Source organism: Protopterus annectens, chromosome 17.part0 (assembly GCF_019279795.1).
Source record: "Protopterus annectens isolate FY-2018-M chromosome 17.part0, PAN1.0, whole genome shotgun sequence".
In the NCBI taxonomy this organism is placed as follows: domain Eukaryota; kingdom Metazoa; phylum Chordata; order Ceratodontiformes; family Protopteridae; genus Protopterus; species Protopterus annectens.
In genome coordinates, this window is record NC_056751.1 from 91,060,301 (window position 1) to 91,081,036 (window position 20,736).

The following is a 20,736-nucleotide window of genomic DNA, read 5'->3' on the forward strand; positions in this document are numbered from 1 at the left end:
GGCTCCGTTGCGGTCGGAGCACACCGTCCACTCAGATCCGAGCTCTTCGACTCCGATCCCTTCATCAGAATCGCGGTTGCCGGCCACCTGTCTTAGAGAGGCCGGTTCCCCTTCTGCATTCGATGTTGTGGAGAGGGTTCTCTGTAGTGGATTGAGACCCCTCGCTGTGTCCTCAGGATCCGCCCCCACACCCTCGCAGCTCGGTTTGTCCTCCATCATCCAGTCCCAGGGACAGCCTGTGTCATTGACGCCCCAGCCAGTTCCCCTGGAGGAACACAAATCCGTTGGTGAGCCCCCCCTCAGACAGTCCCCCTGAGGAGATTCCTCACAAACACCTTGTGCAAAAAGAGGCACTTGGGACTCCCCTGAGTCCCTTACTGAGGATACCAGTTTGGAGGAAGGGGAAGGTTCCCCCAAGTCACCCCCCCCCTGACTATGTCTGCTTCGGAGACATTATGAAAATGCTTCGCCAAAGGGGGGATGGTCCGGCAAAAAGCCTTCCTCGGACGAGTCTGTATTCCTGGAGGCGTTCGACACAGGCCCATCTACCTCTTGGGTGTCCCCGGCCGACCCTCTGGTCTACCTGATTACCACCAGGGCATGGAAGGAAGCAGACACTGTAGAGCCTATCCCCAGGAGGCCTGACGAGATTTTGAGCCCCCCTACAGACAAAGCTTCATGGAGCAAGGGTTCCCCTGTAGATGCCATGGTGGTGGCGGCGGTGGCCACCAAAAAGGAACTACCTCAGGACAGCTCCTCAGTCGATCCCCCCGCCAAGGAGTCACGGGCAGTGGGCTGTATTGGAAAGCGGATGTTTGCTTCAGCAACCTTCTCTATTAGGGCGCTGAATTACTTGGCCCATGTTATTAAACTGCAGCGGGACCTGGTTAAAGAGTACGCTGAGTCTCCCCCAGAGTCCATGTCAGCCGAAGATAAATGGACTTTCTCGGCTCGTATGGCCACTCTCAAGTTGGTGTGAAATACATCTATGCGGCTACTCTCCCACGCCACAGAAGGAGCCGCTAGAGCTAGCGGGTCTGGTATCGCCTGAAGGTGTCATACCTGGCTTTGTGATTTCTCGGAACCTTTTAAGGCGTCCTTCGCGAATGCACCCTTTGACAGGTCTACCCTGTTCGGGAAGACCGTCCAAGAGACACTGGTCCAGAGCGAGAAAGACAGGAAAACGCTGTCAGCCATCGGAATCTGCTTCTCTGCCCCTCAAAGGTCCTTCTCCAGGAACCAGCGAGGGCAGAAGAAGATGTGGTTCCGGAAATCTCAGCAGGCCCGGAACGCTCAGGACTCCTTCTCCCCCAGAGGCAGAGGGGGACAAGGTGGACACCAGCCCAGAGGCAGAGGGGGTCCAAAGAACTTCGGGTCATGGGAACCCTTTTCCGACCGACCCGCGCAGCAGCCCTGAGGGGTTGCCCGACTACTCCCCTCTGGAGGCAGTCGGGGGACATTTCTTGAGGCATCTGGCTCAATGGGAGTCCATCATGACAGATCGCTGGGTGCTTCAGGTAATATCCAGAGGCTATTCAGTCTCCTTCATAAACAAGGCCTCTTACTCAAGGCGCCTCCCAGATGTTCCACCCACTCAAGGGGAGGCTGCGGCTTTGGAAATAGAAAAGCTGTTAGAAAAAAGAGCCATCCAGCATGTGTCCCCAGACCAGTCTGGATCAGGCATCTACTCCAGGTTCTTTCTGGTGCCAAAAAAGACTGGGGACTTAAGGCCGATTCTCGACCTGTCAGCAATGAACCTTTTCGTTGCCAAGGAGAAATTCCGGATGGTCACACTCCAATCCATCCTGCTCCTCTTGCAGGAGGAGGACTGGATGTGCTCCATAGACCTCAAGGATGCGTACTATCATATATTCATGGACAGACAGTCCAGGAGGTTTTCCGCTTTCGGCTAGGGGCCAGTCATTACCAGTTCAGGGTCCTACCCTTTGATCTCACCACAGCCCCCAGGGGTGTTCACCAAGGTCATGGCAGTTGTAGCGTCCCACCAGAGGCTCCAGGGCATAAAGGTCTTCCCTTACCTAGACGACTGGCTCCTCACTGCCCATACCAGGCATCTACTCTCTGTAGCCAGGGACGACTTCCTCCGTTTATCATCCCAATTGGGGATCACTATAAATGTCATGAAGTCGTTCCTCCAACCTGTTCAGGTTATAGACTTTATAGGGGCCAGGATAGATTCCCTTCAGGTCAAGGCTTTCCTAACGCCAGACAGACTTCACAGCATGACTCTACATGTACTAGCTCTTCTTCAGTCTCCTGCTCCTCCAGCAGAGTTAGTCCTGAGAGCTTTGGGGTCCATGGCAGCAGCGATCAATTTGATCCCTTACGCTCGCCTGCACATGAGGGTTTTACAATGGACTTTGCAAGTCCAGTGGTCCATTCTACATCATCCACTAAACTTGCCGATCCCCCTCAGCAAGGTTTGCAGGAACTCCTTCATGTGGTGGCTCCAATCCAGAGACCTTCAGGAAGGACGACCGTTTGTTATGCCCCTACCGCAGGCCACAGTGACTACGGACGCCTCCCGCCTAGGGTGGGGGGGGCATTGTGCGGGCAGGACTGTCCAAGGCACGTGGAATCATACAGAGACCATTTTGCATATAAATGTACTGGAGATGAGGGTGGTCTTTTTAGCGTTGCAGGCCCTTCATGCCTTCCTTCCTCCGGGGGCTATTGCGATCCAGTCAGACAATATGTCAGTGGTCTGGTATATCCACAGGTCCTACCATCTTTGCCGAGAGGCCATGAAAGTTTGGGAATGGACGATCTCCACCAACCTCTTCCTGTTAGCGACGCACATTCCGGGTCGGTCCAACATTCTGGCGGACAAATTGAGCAGAACTATTCTCTCCCCTTACGAGTGGTCTCTGAACTCTTCTGTAGCGGAACAGATCTTCCTCAAGTGGGGTCAGCCTTGCTGCAATCTCTTCGCATCGCCTTCCAATGCGAAGTGCAGCGAGTTTTTCGCTCTAATTCCTCCTTTAGGGGAAGCCCTCAGAGACGCTGTAGTCCATGCTTGGCTGCCCGGTCTTCTTTATGCGTATCCACCACTTCTGCTGATAACAACATTTTTGCAGAAAGCTCTCCATTTGAGGAGCAAGATTATCCTCATAGCCCCATTCTGGCCTCGTCACGTCTGGTTCCCCTGCTTACAGTCTCATCATAGCTCCTCTCTGGATCTTGGATCCCATTCCGGATCTGATCTCTCACCCCTCAGGAATGACCCCTCCGAATCTGAACGAGCTCAAGCTCGCAGCTTGGCAGTTCCCTTAATTGCCAGGACTCCTGGTATCTCTTCCTTAGTCAAGTCCATTTTGGTGGCGGAACATAAGCCCTCTACCAGGAAGATTTACAATAGTAAATGGAAACGTTTTTCCATTTGGGCTTCACGTAATAGCTTATATGCTTTTACTGCTCCTATTCCAGCGGTTCTAGAATTCTTGTGTCATGTTTTTCAGCAAGGGGGCCAGTTCATCTACTGTAAAGGTTCAGCGGGCTGCTATTTCCCATTTTCATATTGGGGACAACTTTGGTTCTCTTGCTGCTACCAGAATTTGTAAGGCCTTTCTAAAAGGTGCCTTTCTTTTGAGACCTCCTATCAGAAGTTCATCCCCACCGTGGGACCTGACCTTAGTTCTTCAGGCGTTAGTATCGCCTCCGTTGGAACCTGCAGCTTCCGTTAATCTGAGGTTCTTGTCATGGAAGACGGCCTTTTTGGTAGCCATTACCTTAGCCAGGAGAGTGTTGGAGCTTCAGGCTCTTTCTATCAAACCTCCATACCTTGTATTTCACAAGGACAGGGTATCTCTCAGGACTAATCCCTCTTTTCTTCCCAAAGTGGCTTCCAAGACGAATATTAATCAGTCCATTAATTTGCCAGTTTTGCTTCCAAGACTAATATTAATCAGTCCGTTAATTTGCCAGTTTTTTTCCCCAATTACCAGAACAAGGGGGAGTAGAAACTTAATTTACTGGATGTTCACAGACAGTTACATTTTTATTTACACAGGACGGCTGTCTTTCGTAAATCTGACCAATTTTCATCTGCTTTGCAAAACCCTTTCTAGGGAAACCGATTTCTAAAGTAACTCTCGCCAGATGGATTTCGAGTTGTATTCTCTTAGCTTATAGAGAATCTGGCTTACCAGAACCAGTGGGAGTTCATGCTCATTCTACGTGTTCTATGGCAACGTCTGTTGCATTCTGGTCTAGAGTTTCCCTGGATGACATTTATTCAGCGGCTACCCGGGCGTCCTCTCACACCTTTATTTCTCATTATAAGCTAGATTTGGTGTTTAGAGGAAGGGCTGCTTTTCGCTCTGCAGTGCTCCGGAATATTCTTCCTTGAGGACCTCCCAAGATTTCGGGTAGCTGGGGACTCTGTCCCACAGGTTGCTGATCAAATGAAGTTAACTACTTCAGATAAAGTAGTTATGTACTCACCATAGCGTTCCATCTGAGTAGGTAACTTCATTTGTCAGCAACCGTCCCTCCCTCCTTCCCCCAACCTGAATAGTTATTTAGCTGAACTTGAAGTTTGGATGCTCGTTTTGTTTGTCTCTGAGTCAGGTTTTTTCAGATTGTTAGTTTGTTTTGTTGTTTGTGCAGGTGGCAAACGCGAACTGAGGATTGGAAGGAGGTTGCAGGGTGGTATGGGTAAGGGGGTGGAGCTTGAAGCTCGGATCTTTAGCTTGGTATGCTGCCGGCTCAGATCCGTATCGGATCCGTAACCCACAGGTTGCTGACAAATGAAGTTACCTACTCAGATGGAAAGTTATGGTGAGTACATAACTTCTTTTTAATGTCATTTCGGTTGCTTTCGGCACAGATGCTGAATATTAATTAGCTTCCAGTCCGCACACTGTTGAGTAATCATATTGCTGCTGCCTCCACATGGCTGGAGGCATGTTTGGGACAGGTTTTGCTACTGCGCATCCTGCGAGGTACTACACTTGGAGATTACCTACGTTCCTAATGTAATTGCATCTCTCACAAATTGTGTTCCTAGGTGGTAGTAGTAGATAGTTGTCCGTATACTTGAGGCACTTGCTACACTGTTTAAGGATGCCCATATGAACCAGACTGGCAGGAGAAACTAGGAAATTGTCCATCCATATTTGTCAGAATCTAAGGGAGAAAGCACAGGTAGAGCTAAGGGGTGGGCCTAAAGCCCAAGTGCTTAAACCAAAACTAAGAGCTTAGAATAACATGCAAGAATAATTTAGACAGGCTATAAACAAGCAGTAATAGTACAGGCAGCAAGCAGCATGAAGAATCAAAGCAAGACGAAGTAACAGAGTAGTAGGAGGAAACACAAATTAGAAAAATATAAGCAGCTGAATAGAGTTTTTTTTTTTTTTTTTGAGAAAGTTTTTGGATCACTAAGTTATTCCAAGTTTGGATCACTAAGATATTCCAAGTTTTTGATGCATTATTTGTATGTGCATGTGAAATGTAAGATTATAGGTTCATAGGTAAGGTAACTACTAGGATAGTTGCTCTTGCTGGCCATTTTATCTAGCTAATTTCCGCTTTTGTGTTTGAAATAACCTATCCCAATAGGTTATTGATTGGCCTTACCTGTCCCGAGGTTGATAATTAAATATTACCCCTAAAGAGAATAACTGGGATCACACCATAGATAATTTGAGTGGACCCATGCATACAATAAAGCATTTAGGAGCTGCACATGCCCATTGGTAGTGCATGGTGACGTTCTGGGGTAAATTTTCTGTTTCCCATCCATATACCTTGGTTGCAATTGAAAATGGACAGGGATGAACTTTGTTTTATGTGGATGGGGAGTCTGTTCCACAGCAGTGGTATCTTCTGCAGAATATACCTGTCCCTCCAAATTGTTCTATTAATGTTGCAGAAGAGGTTTAAATGCCTGGGTGAATTGTTTCTGATGACATTTGGCTTACTGATGTGCAGTAAATCCATTAGTAGTAGATCAGAGGATGCCTTCTATGCCAGACACAGGTGACGACTTTGGAGTCTGTCGGATACAGACTATACCGACAGGGGTTTCATTCGGTTCATGTAGGACATGTTATTTAGGCCTTGTATCCTTTTAGTAAGGTATGTTTGTGTGAGCTCCAGTTATTGCATGTGTCTGAACAGATGCATGCCAAAGGGGGCATATTATGTGCAATGATTGGCCCAATGAAGGCTGAGTAAAGGGGGTCAGTGACCTTCTCAGATTCAGGCACAATCTCTTTGTTTATAATGTGTGCAGTATAGAAGGACTTTCTTACAAGAGACACGTTGTTCAAAAGTTAAGTCACTGTCCACACAAGTTCCAAATCCTGAACTGGGTCATGTCTTAGGGGCGTATTGTCAGTGTGGTAGTTCCCAGGGGGTAGATGACTTCCCAAAACATACAGTAATTTTTGGTATTTAGTTTTAGACCATGATTTTTGACACCAGTTATTTATTTGACACAAACCTTCCTACAGGATTACAGTCATTTGAGGATTCATTGGCTGCTCCTAGCTTGCAGTCATTTACAAGCTTAGTTGTCATCATCCACTTTTATCACTACTATTAGTATCATTATCAATCATATTATTACTCATTATTACTTATAATCATCCACTAAGCCGCGGTGGTGCAGTGGTAGCGTTGTCGCCTCACAACAAGAGGCTCTCCCGTTCGATTCTCAGCTGGAGTGTCTTCTGTGTGGAGTCTGCATGTCCTCCCTGCGGTTGAGTGGCATTCGAAAGACATGCGTGAATGGGAGTGCCTTCGTTGAAGGTTGGGCGTCGGGCTGGCAGTTCGGCACCATAAAAATCGACTGCCAATCAGTAGCGGACTGGAGTTCCGCTGTGGCGACCCCTAACCGGGTAAAGCTGAAAGAAAACAAACTTATAATCGTCCACTATCCTCCATCATTTATTTGCTATTAGAAGGGAATTCAGATAGTGTGTAGGATTTTAAATGTTTTTCATGAGAGAGCTCTGGGGGAAACAGTAGTAATTTGAGGGGGTTGAGCATGAGTTGTGAGTTACAAAGCCATGTTTCGGTGTCTGTTACAGCTTCCTGAGTAATATTTTGGAGATATGCCAAGTTATCTGATACACTTATGAGTGTGAAGTCATCAGAGTATTGTATTAGGGAAGCTTGTTGTGTGGATCACTGGGGGGTGCTGGTGTGTGAAAGAGAAGGAGAGCAAGGATAGAGCCTTGTGTTACACTGGTGGTGACTGGGAGGTATGGAGAGAGGGTGGAGTGCCATTTTACTAACTGATACCTATTGAACAAATAGCTTTTGAACCATAGAAAGGTGATCTGCGATAGACCTAATGCGAACATTTGAAGTAGAAGTTTGCTGTGACAAATTTTGCTGAAGGCTTTAGACAAGTATAGAAATAAGGGGGGGCTAGTTTGTTGTTATATTTTTCTTTATTAACAGTATCTATAAGGGTTAGAGGTGCAGTGTTACTTATATGGGAGGTGCGGAAGCCATGTTTTTCCTGTATTTCAGATATGCTGGGTTTAGCATGATGGTTAATTTTGGCACCTCATAAACAGAGGCTACACAGTTTGGTTCAGACTTAATGGCAATTAGCCTACTATTCTCACATGAACCTAAGATCACTTTAGGTCTAAGGTTAGTGAAGTCTGTTGAATTTCCTACTTTGTATAGATAATGTGTGACTAATTCTCAAGAAAGGGAATATGGGATCCCTAGACTGACCTATTTATAAGGATTGAGACAAGACGGGCAATGCTGTTGGCTGCTATTTTAAGGTACTCACCTTGAAGGTCATCATCTGAAGCCGAGAATGGTTTGAGTTGTTTTATATCGAATAAGGGCACTGGTTTGAAGGTGAAAGTGGATGTAATGATATATGGCTACTAGGCAGGATTCGGATTAGATGTGTGAATCCTTGGTTAGGAACACTATGCTATCTATGAAATAAGAGATGAATTCTATTGCAGGTTTGATTGATGATTTTTTTGGACAGGGATTAGGGTTGAATTTTTGGCCATGTTGCAAGAGTTCTTTAACGGTTGACTGGAATCATTTTAGGGATGTGTTAGCTGTTTAGAATGTTGTTCTAGTATAGTTTTTTGCCTTCATTTATTTGCTTTTTATTACAGATGTGGACTTTTGAGATATTGTGATGTTTTGTATTTCTATCTTTCTTTCCACTCTTTTTCTTTGTCCAGCATTAGCATTCTACTCTTTTTGGATAGCCAAATTGCATTATTTGTTTTTACTCTCATCCTTCCAGGAGTTGTAAGGATATTTAGAAAGTTGTATTGAATTCATTAAAATCGTTTTTTTTTTTTTTTATTATTATGAGGCAAGAATCTAAACATTGTGTGAAAGTCTAGACAGTTGAGAGGTCTGTTAAACAGCCCCGGTCCTTCTACAATGGGGTAGGGGCATCCTCCCCCTGAATATGGCCTAACCCCATTGTTGGAATGTTTCTGTGTCTTGAAGATTCTGCACTGTCATTTTTCCAATCCTGGAACCAGTGTGCATATGAGGATTGGGCACATTTTTTCCTGGGATTTGTGTACCCAGGTCTCTCTCTTATTTTTCAACCTACTTCTGTCCATAATGCATGTTATATAAAATACATTGTATATGTCAGTGTCTTACCCAGTAAAGTATAGCTTATTTAAAGAAAACTTCATCGCTAACCAGTATCCTACCCTTTCCTATATTCCCATTCTTAAAGCGACATACTACACTTATACAAAGTTCATATAAACCTATATAGAAAATGTAAATAACTTCAATCTAACTCCACTACTATTTTTTAAAAATGTATAGAAATAATAAAATGATAAATATTTAATGTCAAACATATCTGGAGATGCATATAATTAATAATTAATAACGTCAATAACACTGTATAGTGATTACCATATTGAATTAAAAAAAATATTGAAAAAAGACCTGTAGAGAAGTATGGTGGCAGCTTTTCACTGATGCCACCACCACCCTGGATTAAATGAGTATATATCTATCAAACCTCTTTTAGATAGAAGAAGATGAATAGGTCTTGACATTTACTACAATAGTCTTTTTTCAATATGTTTTTTTAATTCATATGGAGGAAGCTAATCGGACTGGCACTAGACCAAAGAGGAAACAGACCATGCGCATGTATGGTACTACACAAGGGGCTACCAAAGGTACTGTTACTGACGATGTCATTTTGGGAAGTCAAAAAGTTCATGACAACAATATGGGGGAGTCATTTAAAACTGTTTCTTGATCGTAATTGCGTGTTTGATACTGCACGCAGTGTTAACACGAATGAAGGTTTTGATCCCCACAGTATTAAAGGTACTTTAAAGGATCTTATTTCCTTATTGGGGAAAAAATTAAATGTCATTAATTCTGTTAAACTTGACAACGCGTATCTATCTAAGTGTATTGATATTCATATAGATCCGATGGGTCTACGATTTTTTAAGACACCAATGGGTGTAGACTTATCTACTAACAACAAAAATGAATTTGTCAAGTTGTTTGATTCTTTTGGAATGCAATATATGAATTTATTGATAAAATGTAATGATGAGAAGTTATGTAAATTGATGAATGAAGTTGAACAGTTAAATGAAATTGTCATTAATGATTTAATGTTCCCCCAATAGGAAAGGTTATATGTTAAACAATTTGATTTGGCAGAACAAAAAAGGTATATGAGAAAAAATCTAAGAAAATTAAGAGAGATACAGAACAATATAGTAAGGGCACTTCATATTTATGGGGTGATGTCAAACATTTGAATGTATCTGAACATATACCTAATAATACAGGAAGGTACTATGGAGAAAGGACAAACAAGGTTGATATACAGCCCAATTATACGGATAGTTCAAATTTTTACAGGGAAACGAAGGACGGAAAATACAAGGGATGGAAAAGGGGGAGGCAAGTGGAGAAAAAAGAGCTACAATTATTAAACACTGATGGTCAACAAAGTGAGATTGATGTTAGTGAAGAAAAAAGTGAAATAGTAGTTGATGGACCAGTGTATCAGTATAACCACTTCAGTATATACAATTACACTCCATTTCCTATTAATAAAACTCACTTTGATTTATTGTCCAAAGGGATGAAATATATACCTACAGTGAGTTTTAGATTAGTTGATTGTTTAAATGAATTTAAACTGTTTATTAGGAAACTAAATTCGGCTTTACTATTTGGAAATAGTGAGATTACTATGACGAAGGAAAATCAAGTAAAGAAAAGAAGTAATTTCATTCCGATTATGCATCCCACTGTACAGTTATTTGATAATATGGTCACACAACAAATTTATCAGGTACAGAATAACAGAAATACGAAAGTGAAGAGTAACCTCACCAAGTCAGAATGGTGCATGTTGAAGGAATTGAGTAATAATAGTGATATAAGGGTAATGAAACCCGATAAGGGTGGTGGCATCGCGATTTATGATAATTTAGAGTACAACATAAGGATGTATGATATCTTACACACATCAGGAAATTATGAAGTAGTATCCTTAAACGAAATTAATATTGCATATAGGAGAATAGACTTGCATATAGAAGAATTTTTGATTGATAGAAGGATAATGGAGGACACATATAGGTTTATGAAAGTGGAGCATCCTCAGCTTGCCACACTGGTAGGGATACCCAAAACTCATAAAACTGTTAGTAATCCGCCTTTCAGACCCATCATCTCTGGTAGTAAGTCCAAGACATTTCCCTTAGGAGTTGTTGTTGATACAATGTTAAAACACATCTATGGGAAAGTGGAGCATATGGTTAAAGACTCTTGGCAATTTTTGGAAAATTATCCTATTGATTGCTGGAAATCCAATTATGTCTACATCTCTATAGATGTAGTAGATTTATTTTCTAGTATTCCTAAGCAGGAAGGAATGGAGGCTTTTCAAAGTAGTATAATGAAGTACAGCGATTTAGAATGGGATAAAATTTGTTTAGTGACTGAACTGATGTCAATTGTTTTGGACCATAATTACATCTTTTACGATGGTGAATTTTTCAGGCAAACTAAGGGGGTAGCTATGGGGGCAGCTTGTGCCCCCATATATGCCAACTTGGTTATGCTTGATTGGGAGAATACTGTCATATTTAACAGTGCATTTTTCAAAGATATTCAATATTATTCTAGATTCCTAGATGACATATATATTCTCTGGGAGGGGGATGCTGACAGTCTCAATCAGTTCAGGAACTACATTAATACTAGTAGTGAGTTTTTAAGGTTCACACTCACAAGTAGTTCAATAAGTGTTGCTTATTTGGACACATTTGTATACAATAGATTAGATGAGTTTAAGTCAAAAATTCATAGAAAAAGTACATTTACTAATTCTTATATAGAATATTCTAGCAACCACCCTAGAAAAATTAAATATAATATTTTCAAGGGGCAATGCATAAGGGCTATAAGGATGACTTCAGACCATGATGATGTGGTTGAAGAGTTAGGTTTTATTATTAACTTATTCAAAGATAAAAATTACAATGTTGAGATGATGAAAGATGGTGAGTGATTATGTTTTAAGCGAAAGGGGTAGAAAATATATACCATTATTGTGAGCTAAGGTCAAGGGAAAACACTTGAATATTGGGAATGTAATAACATCAAAAAACTATAATAGAGCATGCGTAGTAGAGTACGGTCCATATACAGTAAATATTAAGAAAATTATATCTAGCACATGGAATGTTTTAGTGGCAGACCAAAAAATCAAGGAGATTGTAGGTTTACAACCCACATTTGTCTACAAAATGGGAAGAAATGTGAAAGGATATTTAGAGAGAGGTATACGAAATAAGGGAACAGAAAATACAAATAAACACACAACCAAATGTGGGGCCTGTAATCAATGTTATGTTATAAATGAAAGTGATGGACTGATCCTGAATAATATTAATAGAACTAGGATTAGATTTGTGAAAGGGAATTGTGCCACTAGGTATGTGATATATTTGGCCAAGTGCACGGAATGTTTTGGATACTATATAGGAAAAACGGAGCAGTGTTTTAAGAAGAGGATATACGCTCATTTATATAGTATAAGGTCTAAGGATAATAATAATGCACTTTATAGGCATGTAGAGAAATTTGGAACAGAACACAAATTTATTTTTGGTATATTGGAAAATGTAGTTCCTGATCCTAGTGGGGGTGATGTTAAAAATATATTGGCCTGTAGAGAAGTATGGTGGCAGCTTTTCACTGATGCCACCCCCCCCCCCCCCCGGATTAATCTATCAAACCTCTTTTAGATAGAAGAAGGTGAATAGGTCTTGACATTTACTACATAGTCTTTTTTCAATATGTTTTTTTAATTTAATATGGTATTCACTATACAGTGTTATTGACATTATTAATTATATGCATCTCCAGATATGTTTGACATTAAATATTTATCATTTTATTATTTCTATACATTTTTAAAAAATAGTAGTGGAGTTAGATTGAAGTTATTTACATTTTTCTATATAGGTTTATATGAACTTTGTATAAGTGTAGTATGTCGCTTTAAGAATGGGAGTATTGGTTTTAAATTTTGGCGCCAACTAAGCTATTTAAACTGTTTGAATATGAATGTATTTGTTCTGATGAAGCTCACATTTTAGTGAGTGAAAGCGCTCAACGTTGTGGAATAAATTGTATCGCTATTTTTACTTATAACAGTGGATGTTGTTTTTTTTACTGTTTGGGACATTCGGATGTGCATTTGCGTTTTAGAGTGGTGGTTACAAGGTATCGAGTTGAACTGAACGCATTCTTACATTTGTTTCCTATATTCCAGTATACCTGATATTGGTTATTATATGTATTTCTGGATTCCAGCATGTTCTTGTTACACAAATTTGTAAGGAAAGTAATTTCATGCATTTGCAACTGACTAGAAGAAATCCTCATTGGAGGTTAACAGTCTAATGGCTCTGCAGCCTTTTTAAGCATAGCCATTCATGCCACGGTTTTCTTGATTGTCAATGCCTGAGGACTAGAATGACTTTGGTGTATGCCTGTGCCTTACAGCATCTATATGCTGCTGTCCATAAAGGCCACAGGTGACAAGCAGGGGTGAATTTATGATTTCCCATCTGTTGGTCCAAATGTTATTTGAATATGCTTAAAGAAGAACTCTGTTTCACATAAATGGGGAGTCTTTTCCAGAAAAAGGGTAATCTCTTAAACACACACCTGTTCCTCCAGCATGTTTTGATCATATCACAGACGAGGTTTAGATGCTTAGATCAGGTAATTATTGTGCTGTTTGTCTTGTGTAGCATATCCATCAAGGCTGGATCTGAGAAGGCCTTGTAGGCTAGGTATAGATTGCCCCTCACTAGTCTGTAGGAGACTTAGTGCAGGAGTAAGGGTTTTGAGTTTTCCTCATAGTACATGTTATTTACACCCTGTATTCTTTTAATGCTTTTAATGAGGAATATCTGTGGCCACTATAGTTGTTGCAAATGCCTGGTCAGGTACATGCTGAAGAGTGCAGTGTACTCTCGATTATTGGTCTATTGAGGGCTGAACATAGTGAGATTATGATCTCCTTAAATCTGGATGCCTTGCCATAACTTATAACTTGCCCCACATAAAAGGATTTTCTCACCACTATGGACACATGATGATCAAAGTTCAGATTACTGTCAACCTAACTTCTCAAGTCCCTTACCAGTGAGTCTACTCTTAGGAGAGTGTTTTCGATGTTGTAATTTGCAGGGATGGTCATATTCCAAGAGAGTATAAATGTGTATTCTTTGGCATTGAGTATTAGGCTATGTTTCTGGCACCCAGTTAGTTGGCTGTCAGACTCTGCTCAAGGATATCTTCATCTTTGGAAGAATAAGTCATTGCACCCGATTTGCAGTCATCTGCAGATTTGGTCACCCAAAGACCCTCTTTATTTGCTATGACTTCAGAGAAGTGCATTCCAAACAGGAGAGGTCCAAGTGCCGAGTCCTGTGGACCACCACTAGAACAGGAGGTGGATTCCCCCACCCTAACTTCATGTCACATCCATGCTCCATTTGACTATCCATCACGTTACTTAGAGATTTATGTCTAAATTTTTGAGTTTGTCTATAATACGTAAGTGAGGTAGTGTGTAGAATGGGTGTACCAGATTGAGGTAGACAGTATGCACTTTTTTGCCCATCATCTATGGCTCAAGTGGTCTTCTCAAGGTAGTCCACTGGGTTTAGTAGGTGTGACCTACCCTTGACAAACCCAAACTAGTATGGGTCCAGTGTTTGAAGATTTTCTGTGTAGTTATTAGAGCCATTATAACTTTTTTTCCATGGTCTTGTATATAATACTAGTCCAACTTATGTGTCTGTAGTTCCCTGGGTTTGTTGATGGTCCACCTTTATGTAGAGGGATGACCGGTCCTGCATTTCCTAGAGACGAAGCCTGGCTGGAGGCTGTGGCTGAATAGACATTGTAGTGGGCCTGAGGGGTCAATTTTCAATCTAAATCGCAGGCATCCCTGGATGTTATCAGTGCTTATTGCTGTAGTGTGTTTAGCTCTGGAGAGTGCAGTGAGGACCCATTCTTTTGTAAGAGTGGGGGGGGCTAACTGGTAAAGGATATTTCCTGGGGAGTAACTAGTCATCTTTGAATCATATGGACTCTGTCTTCTACTTGTACTTTATTGCTGTTGTGTGACACTTTTCAGTAAAGCTACTGTCGTCTACTCTTGTATCTTGGACTTTGGTAACTACTTTAGCCATTTAACTGTTTCTATCATGGCTTTCCTGTCTGCACTATAAGGTTGAGAGGAATGCATCATCGTGGACCTGATTCAATTATAACTGAAATATCATGAAACCACAGTAAATTAATGGCTTTTATTGCATGCATATTTCTATAAAAATAAATAAGCAAACAGACACACTGGTTCCATGTGAAGTCATAGTTTTATTTAAATGATTGTTATGTAACTATCATATCTAGGCATAGACAGATACAATTTAACAGGTTTACAGTCCGTGTACATTTCAAATTGAAGCAAGTGTGATATTTTGTTGCACGTAGACAATTTTCCGGCGAATCACAAGAACGCAAGACATCTATAATACACATTCATTAGTTTAAAGAACACCATTGCACATAAAACTAAAAAAAATAAAAATGGAGAGATCCGTCTATACTTGACATAGCCACTGTTAAACAGCTTATTTATATTTATACATTTTACATATGTACATATATACAAATATTTCATGTGTGAGTAATAATGCCATTCTTACATGCAAACCGGTAGTTAGAGTTGGACCTCATTTCCATTTCTTATATTTTTCAACTGCCATCTTGCTTGAATTCCACATCTGCATTTTGCCAAACTGTTTGACATTCTTTCATGAAAATGGTATAATTCTTTATTCTGTTTACAATTTTCTGCTTGTGAGTTGCGTCATGGAGCTTAGGTTGTGATTCTAAAGGGTCTGTCCACCTCCCACTTACATGGTTATTAAACTGAAATTAACAAGTAAACAAGCAGATAAACAGTTGTATAAAGAAATAAGGGGAATGAATTAAATGATTTGAAACAGAGGGTAAGTTTAATTCATGGTACTTTGGAGAGTACAGCACACATCTATTTGTTGTTTTCATTACTTATTAAGGTAAACAATTAAATGCTTGTTTACAGGTACCTTGTTATGTGTGTAGACAGTTGGTACTCTTAACGGGACAAAAAACACATAAGAGGGTATTCTGAAAGGAAAAATAGTGCAGTGTGTAAAGCTAAACTATGCAGTAATGACATTCAGATGAGATGGATTATAGAAATGCATTTGTCAATAAACTGATGGTTTTGTTTGCATATATATTCTATATGTGCACATGTGTAAGATACTTGGTAATTATATATTAGGTTGATAAGGTCATAGGTATATACTAGGCGTGCTGTTCAAAAGACCATTGAGAAGCATAGCTAGCTAATCCCAAGCACTGTTGAGTGAGTTAAGCTCCTTGGTCAAGAAGCACTGTGCTGTATACTCCAAAGAGGATTTATGATTTCTTGGCTATTCATTCGAAATATTACTGAATACAGATCATGTGTAGTATTGCTTGACATGCATAGGTAGTTTATTCAATAAGTATAAGATTCCTTGGGATAGAAATCTGTTGTGCCAGCCATGTTCTATTTTTGTGTCTATAAAAGATTACAGTCTTTGTTGTGGGTGTTCATGGTGGTGTGTATAAATATCACCATGAATTGTAGGCAACAGTAAGGGTTATGGAAGGGTGTACAGCTCAGCAAACTGTGTAGCCTCAGTGTAAATATCATAATTTGGGCTTTAACACATTTTACATGTTATACATTTGGTACCCTAATAAATTGCAGGTAATGTTAGCATGTTCCAGAAGGTGATGTACAAGACAGGTGTTTCCATTCACATGGAAGAACACCAGCAAGGTACCAGGTGATCAAACATGGAGGAAGCTCCACTCAACAAAAGTATTGCTCAAAGGTGCAATATGTATCTTTCAGGTAGCACTCTGATTCTGCAAATAAGACAACAATGTTAGGCGTGGTAGAAGAGGTTATTTTTCAGCTATGTTTCATAAGTGTTCTACTTTCATCATCCAAATTTCTTGATGTTCTCCCATGATGTCCTTGCCCACTGCACATGAGAAGTTGCCATTATGCTAAATGAGCATGGAATCTAACTGAGCATGTGGTATATTTTTGGGGTCCAAGCTTCATCACTCCACTGTTTTATTCAGTACAGACCTCACCTGAAACTGGGTAAGCAGGGTACCCTTCTCATGACAGAAAACCACTCCTTCTTAAGTACCGGTCTAGGCTGTATGAGTAGGGGTCTGTGTTGGAGGCACAGTGTTTGGTAATGTTGTAGACATTGTTCTACATTCCATTCTGTGGCCCCTGAGGGTGGAGCCAGCCACTGGTTCTTTACCTCCTGCTCAGTCAAAGGTTGCTCATACTACACTCGTGACTGCTCAGCAGTCTGAATTTGAGTCTACTACTGTCACACTGTGTGTTCTGTCTGTGAGCCATTTTGCAACCCACCTAGTGTTATAGGTGTTGATGCCTAGTCTGGTGAGTTTATCAATAATTCCCGAGTGAGGAATGGTATCAAAGTCCTTGGCCAGATCGAGGTAGGCTGTATGCACTGCCTTACCTTCATCCACAGCCCTGTTGACTGACTCAAATAAGTCAACCAGGTTGAGCAGGCATGATCTCCCTTTCACAAAGCCAAATTGTGTGGGGTCTAGAATTTGGAGATTTCCTATATCTTTGTTAATCAGGTCCATGATGATGCACTCCATAGCTTTACATATCAGACTCAGGCTAATGGGGATAATTCCCAGGGCCTGTAGTTGCTCCCCCTTTATGGAGAGGGATGACTGTAGCAGTGCACCATTCTGTAGTGACAAAGCCTGAAGTGAGGCTGTGACTGAACGGGGTACACAGATGTGGTGCCAGTTCGCTTTGTAGTTCATGTAGAACATAGTCACGGATATTATTGGGTCCCATTGAAGCGTTTTTCTTGGCCTTGGACAATGCAGTTTTTCACCTGGGCTGCAGTAATGCTGGGTATCTGGCATTCTGCACCTTGTTCCCCTTGGCTAGCACTTTTGCTAAATGCTTTAGCAATTTCTCTACCCTCCCTCTGATTCTGCCTTAACCGCTTGGGTTTTCCAGCTGCCTGATTTGTAAAGTTAACCACTTATCCTCAGTAACCTTTCTACATTTTTCCTGAAACTATATACAGTGATTTGGAACACTAAATAAAGACTCAAGTCTTAAAGCTTGCCAGTGTAAGAGCACTTGCTGTATTTGATTTGGTATGTCCCAATAATACTGTGGGCACATTAACTTGTTGTATAGGGTAGGGTATGCCCCAACTATGGTGTGGGCTCATGAATTTGTTTTCACAGTTTAAAGTCTACGTCCCAATCATGCTGTGGGCTCATGAACTTGTTTTAACTTTATAACTTATTTTTTTCTCTTTTGTTTTCTCTCATACATTGACAGAATAAAACATCTCTCATCTCTCATACCTCTTACCTTTTAATCATGAGGGTACCGCCCTCGACACAAGGCACTTCCTGTGTTCATTTTTCCTTTACTGTATGTGCACATACATTTACTATTCTCATTTGTTGTGGGGTCCTCCCACTATTACTTTGCATACCTTACAAACAAGCTAACCCCTCTGTCCTTTAGAAAACATTTTCCCTGCCAAAGCTAGTATGTTATACATCCTGAATATCTGCACATCTGAGTCTCTGACTATTCCATACAAAGCAGTGTGGAGTATGTATGCATAATGCAAGTGATACTTTATTCCCTAAAATATTCAGTAAGGGACCACCCAGCCCCCCAAAAAAAGTTTCACTACATGGATTGTAGACTACAGTGAGATTTCAGTACATTCTTTTACTGAGCCAGTATCATGAAGTCAGGTTTGCACATTACTGTTTTGCTGTAATTTTAAAAATGTGAAGATGAGTAGAATGCCAGGAAATTACCAAAACAGCATGTCACAAGACAACTGTACCTCAAAAAGAAATGGGCATGCAAAAATAAGTTAACATAATAGTGGCTTGTATACAGAAACAGGGTTTAATCAAAAGTTACTAGTAATAAAACACACTGAAATAATCAAGAATTTTCTGAAACTGACTTGCAAAAATTAAATTGAAAGTGTTTATATAAATATTTCTTTCTACTGCTGGCAAAATTATTAAATAAATACATAACTCTTACTGCAGGCAGAGGGGAAGAAATTTAGACTGGACGTCCCTTCCTTTCAATTCTGAGCTGACTGTTGCAGTGACAGTTTTAACACCTTTGCAGTAGTGTTGGGGGAGGGGACTGTCAATTCATGTTGGACTACAAAAGAACACCTAGAACAATGGCCTCTAATTTAGCTACTTCTGTGACTGCAGCTAGGTAACTTCAAAGTATAGTGTAAAGGAAGTTCTGAGCAAAACATAAATGAGGGTGATTAGCAAAAGAAAAGAAGCAGCCCTCTTGCAGAAGGAATACAAACTGACCGTGAGTCACACATTTCCCATTTTATGTCAATGGCATGGGAATTCACAGTGACTTCCTTATGTCTGGCATGAGTCATAGAAAGAAGATTTGAAATGCTTTATGGGAAAGAGAAAGGGTTGAAGCAGAAGATGAGCAAGCCCCATCAGTAGCCATGTTGTGGTAAACATGCTAAAAATACAAATAAAGCACTTAGAGTGATTTTGAGGTGTTAAAATTGGTCTGGAAACAAAGATAGACTGAAAAAAAACATATATTTTTAGTTCTGGGGTGGAGTTTTCCATTAACAATTTTAGCCCGTGTTATAGTCAGTCACTGGACATAGGTTATTACATTTGCATCTAGTACTTTCCATTATATGCTTTAATTACATATATGCAGGGCTGTTTGTCTACCCACCTATGTTAGGGGGATTGTTCCTTAAAAAACAGAAGATAATATGCACAGCCTGGGATTCAAAAGGGATATACCTTATTCAGTACATTCCAGAAAAGAAAGCTGCTACTTTAGGATATCAGGCCTGAGATAATGAAGATGGGGGTATGACCCATATGTTTTGATTTAACTTTGAAGTCACTACTACTTGAAGACCTGCTGTTATGGTTAATGTACATCTTTACTTTCCCTGAGCTGTACTTTACTAATGAAGTAAGACAACAAAATAAAAAAAAAAATCTCCTTCTTTGGTACTACCAAAGCATTGACTGACTGCATGAGATTACTATATGGTCTTGAGAGGTGATTTCTGAAGCCGGGGTAGGGGTGTGCGTATGGTGCCTTTTCTATGACCTGCTTCAGTAAGTTGTGGTGCATTGCAACATTTTATTTTGTCATCCATGCTATAGCACATACTGTTGTCAATGCAAGATTATTCATCATTTTGAGATGGGTTTTCATTTCTGCATTGATGATTCCACTCTCTTTGTTCATCAGCTGCGAAGAGTGAGAGTCATGATGGTTTAACACCTGTTTGAACAGTGCCTTCAGCTGGATGCATTTCACTGTGTTAAAGCTGAAAATCTCTAAGATGGAGGTATGAATTGTGCATGAATTTTTATTTCTTAACCTTACTTTTCATTAACCATTAAACATGACCCTTTGGTGAAAATTACTTTTTAGGTAATGGAAATAAATTTTGTTTTTTTTTTTTTTTGTTTGTGTATGTCTTCTGCAGTGGCTCACTCCTTAAAATTAGGGTGTATGCTTTGGCTAGTTATACATTCTCCTGCTTTTGAAAACTCACCTGTGTGACACTTGCCTCCTTATAAAAATGTGCCTACTGTTATACCTCTTCTTACTGAAAGAGTACTTCTCTAGGATTGTCTTTATCTTTCGGTATTTGGAAGAGATTTCACACTGCTTTTAACAGTTTGAATGCTGTAGCACATTTTGTGTATATCTAAGAGGGAATACGTTATCCATGTGCTGCTCAAACTTAACTGGCTTTCCACCCTTTCTTAGTAGGCTTGCAAACCCTGTAAAGCCCTACCACATTCCTCATGGTTACCCGAAGAATCTGCTTCATTTTTATATCCATGCATGTTTTCTTCTCTTTTCTACGTGTGGTAGTTTTGAGACAGGAGGTCACTACTCTTCTTGTATTTACATCGCTCGTCCTTTGTGTTTATATCACTTGTCCTTTGAAGTTACCTATGTCTTTGAATACAAGTGCCACAGGTCAGCAGTATTTA

The 20,736-nt window shown here is 40.6% G+C and overlaps 1 protein-coding gene across 3 annotated transcripts in view; it reads left to right on the plus strand.

Moving 5' to 3' along the window:
• The window catches only part of SLC25A51 (solute carrier family 25 member 51), a 197,763-nt gene that overhangs the window by 66,211 nt on the left and 110,816 nt on the right, over nucleotides 1-20,736 (plus strand). For 2 of the 3 annotated variants that reach the window (XM_044059374.1, XM_044059377.1), the window contains exon 3: nucleotides 19,979-20,078. The exons of the other annotated variant lie outside the window; for it this stretch is intronic. The gene's annotated coding sequence lies outside the window, so the exon portion shown is untranslated. The remainder of the gene's footprint in view (nucleotides 1-19,978; nucleotides 20,079-20,736) is intronic. 3 annotated transcript variants of the gene reach the window in all.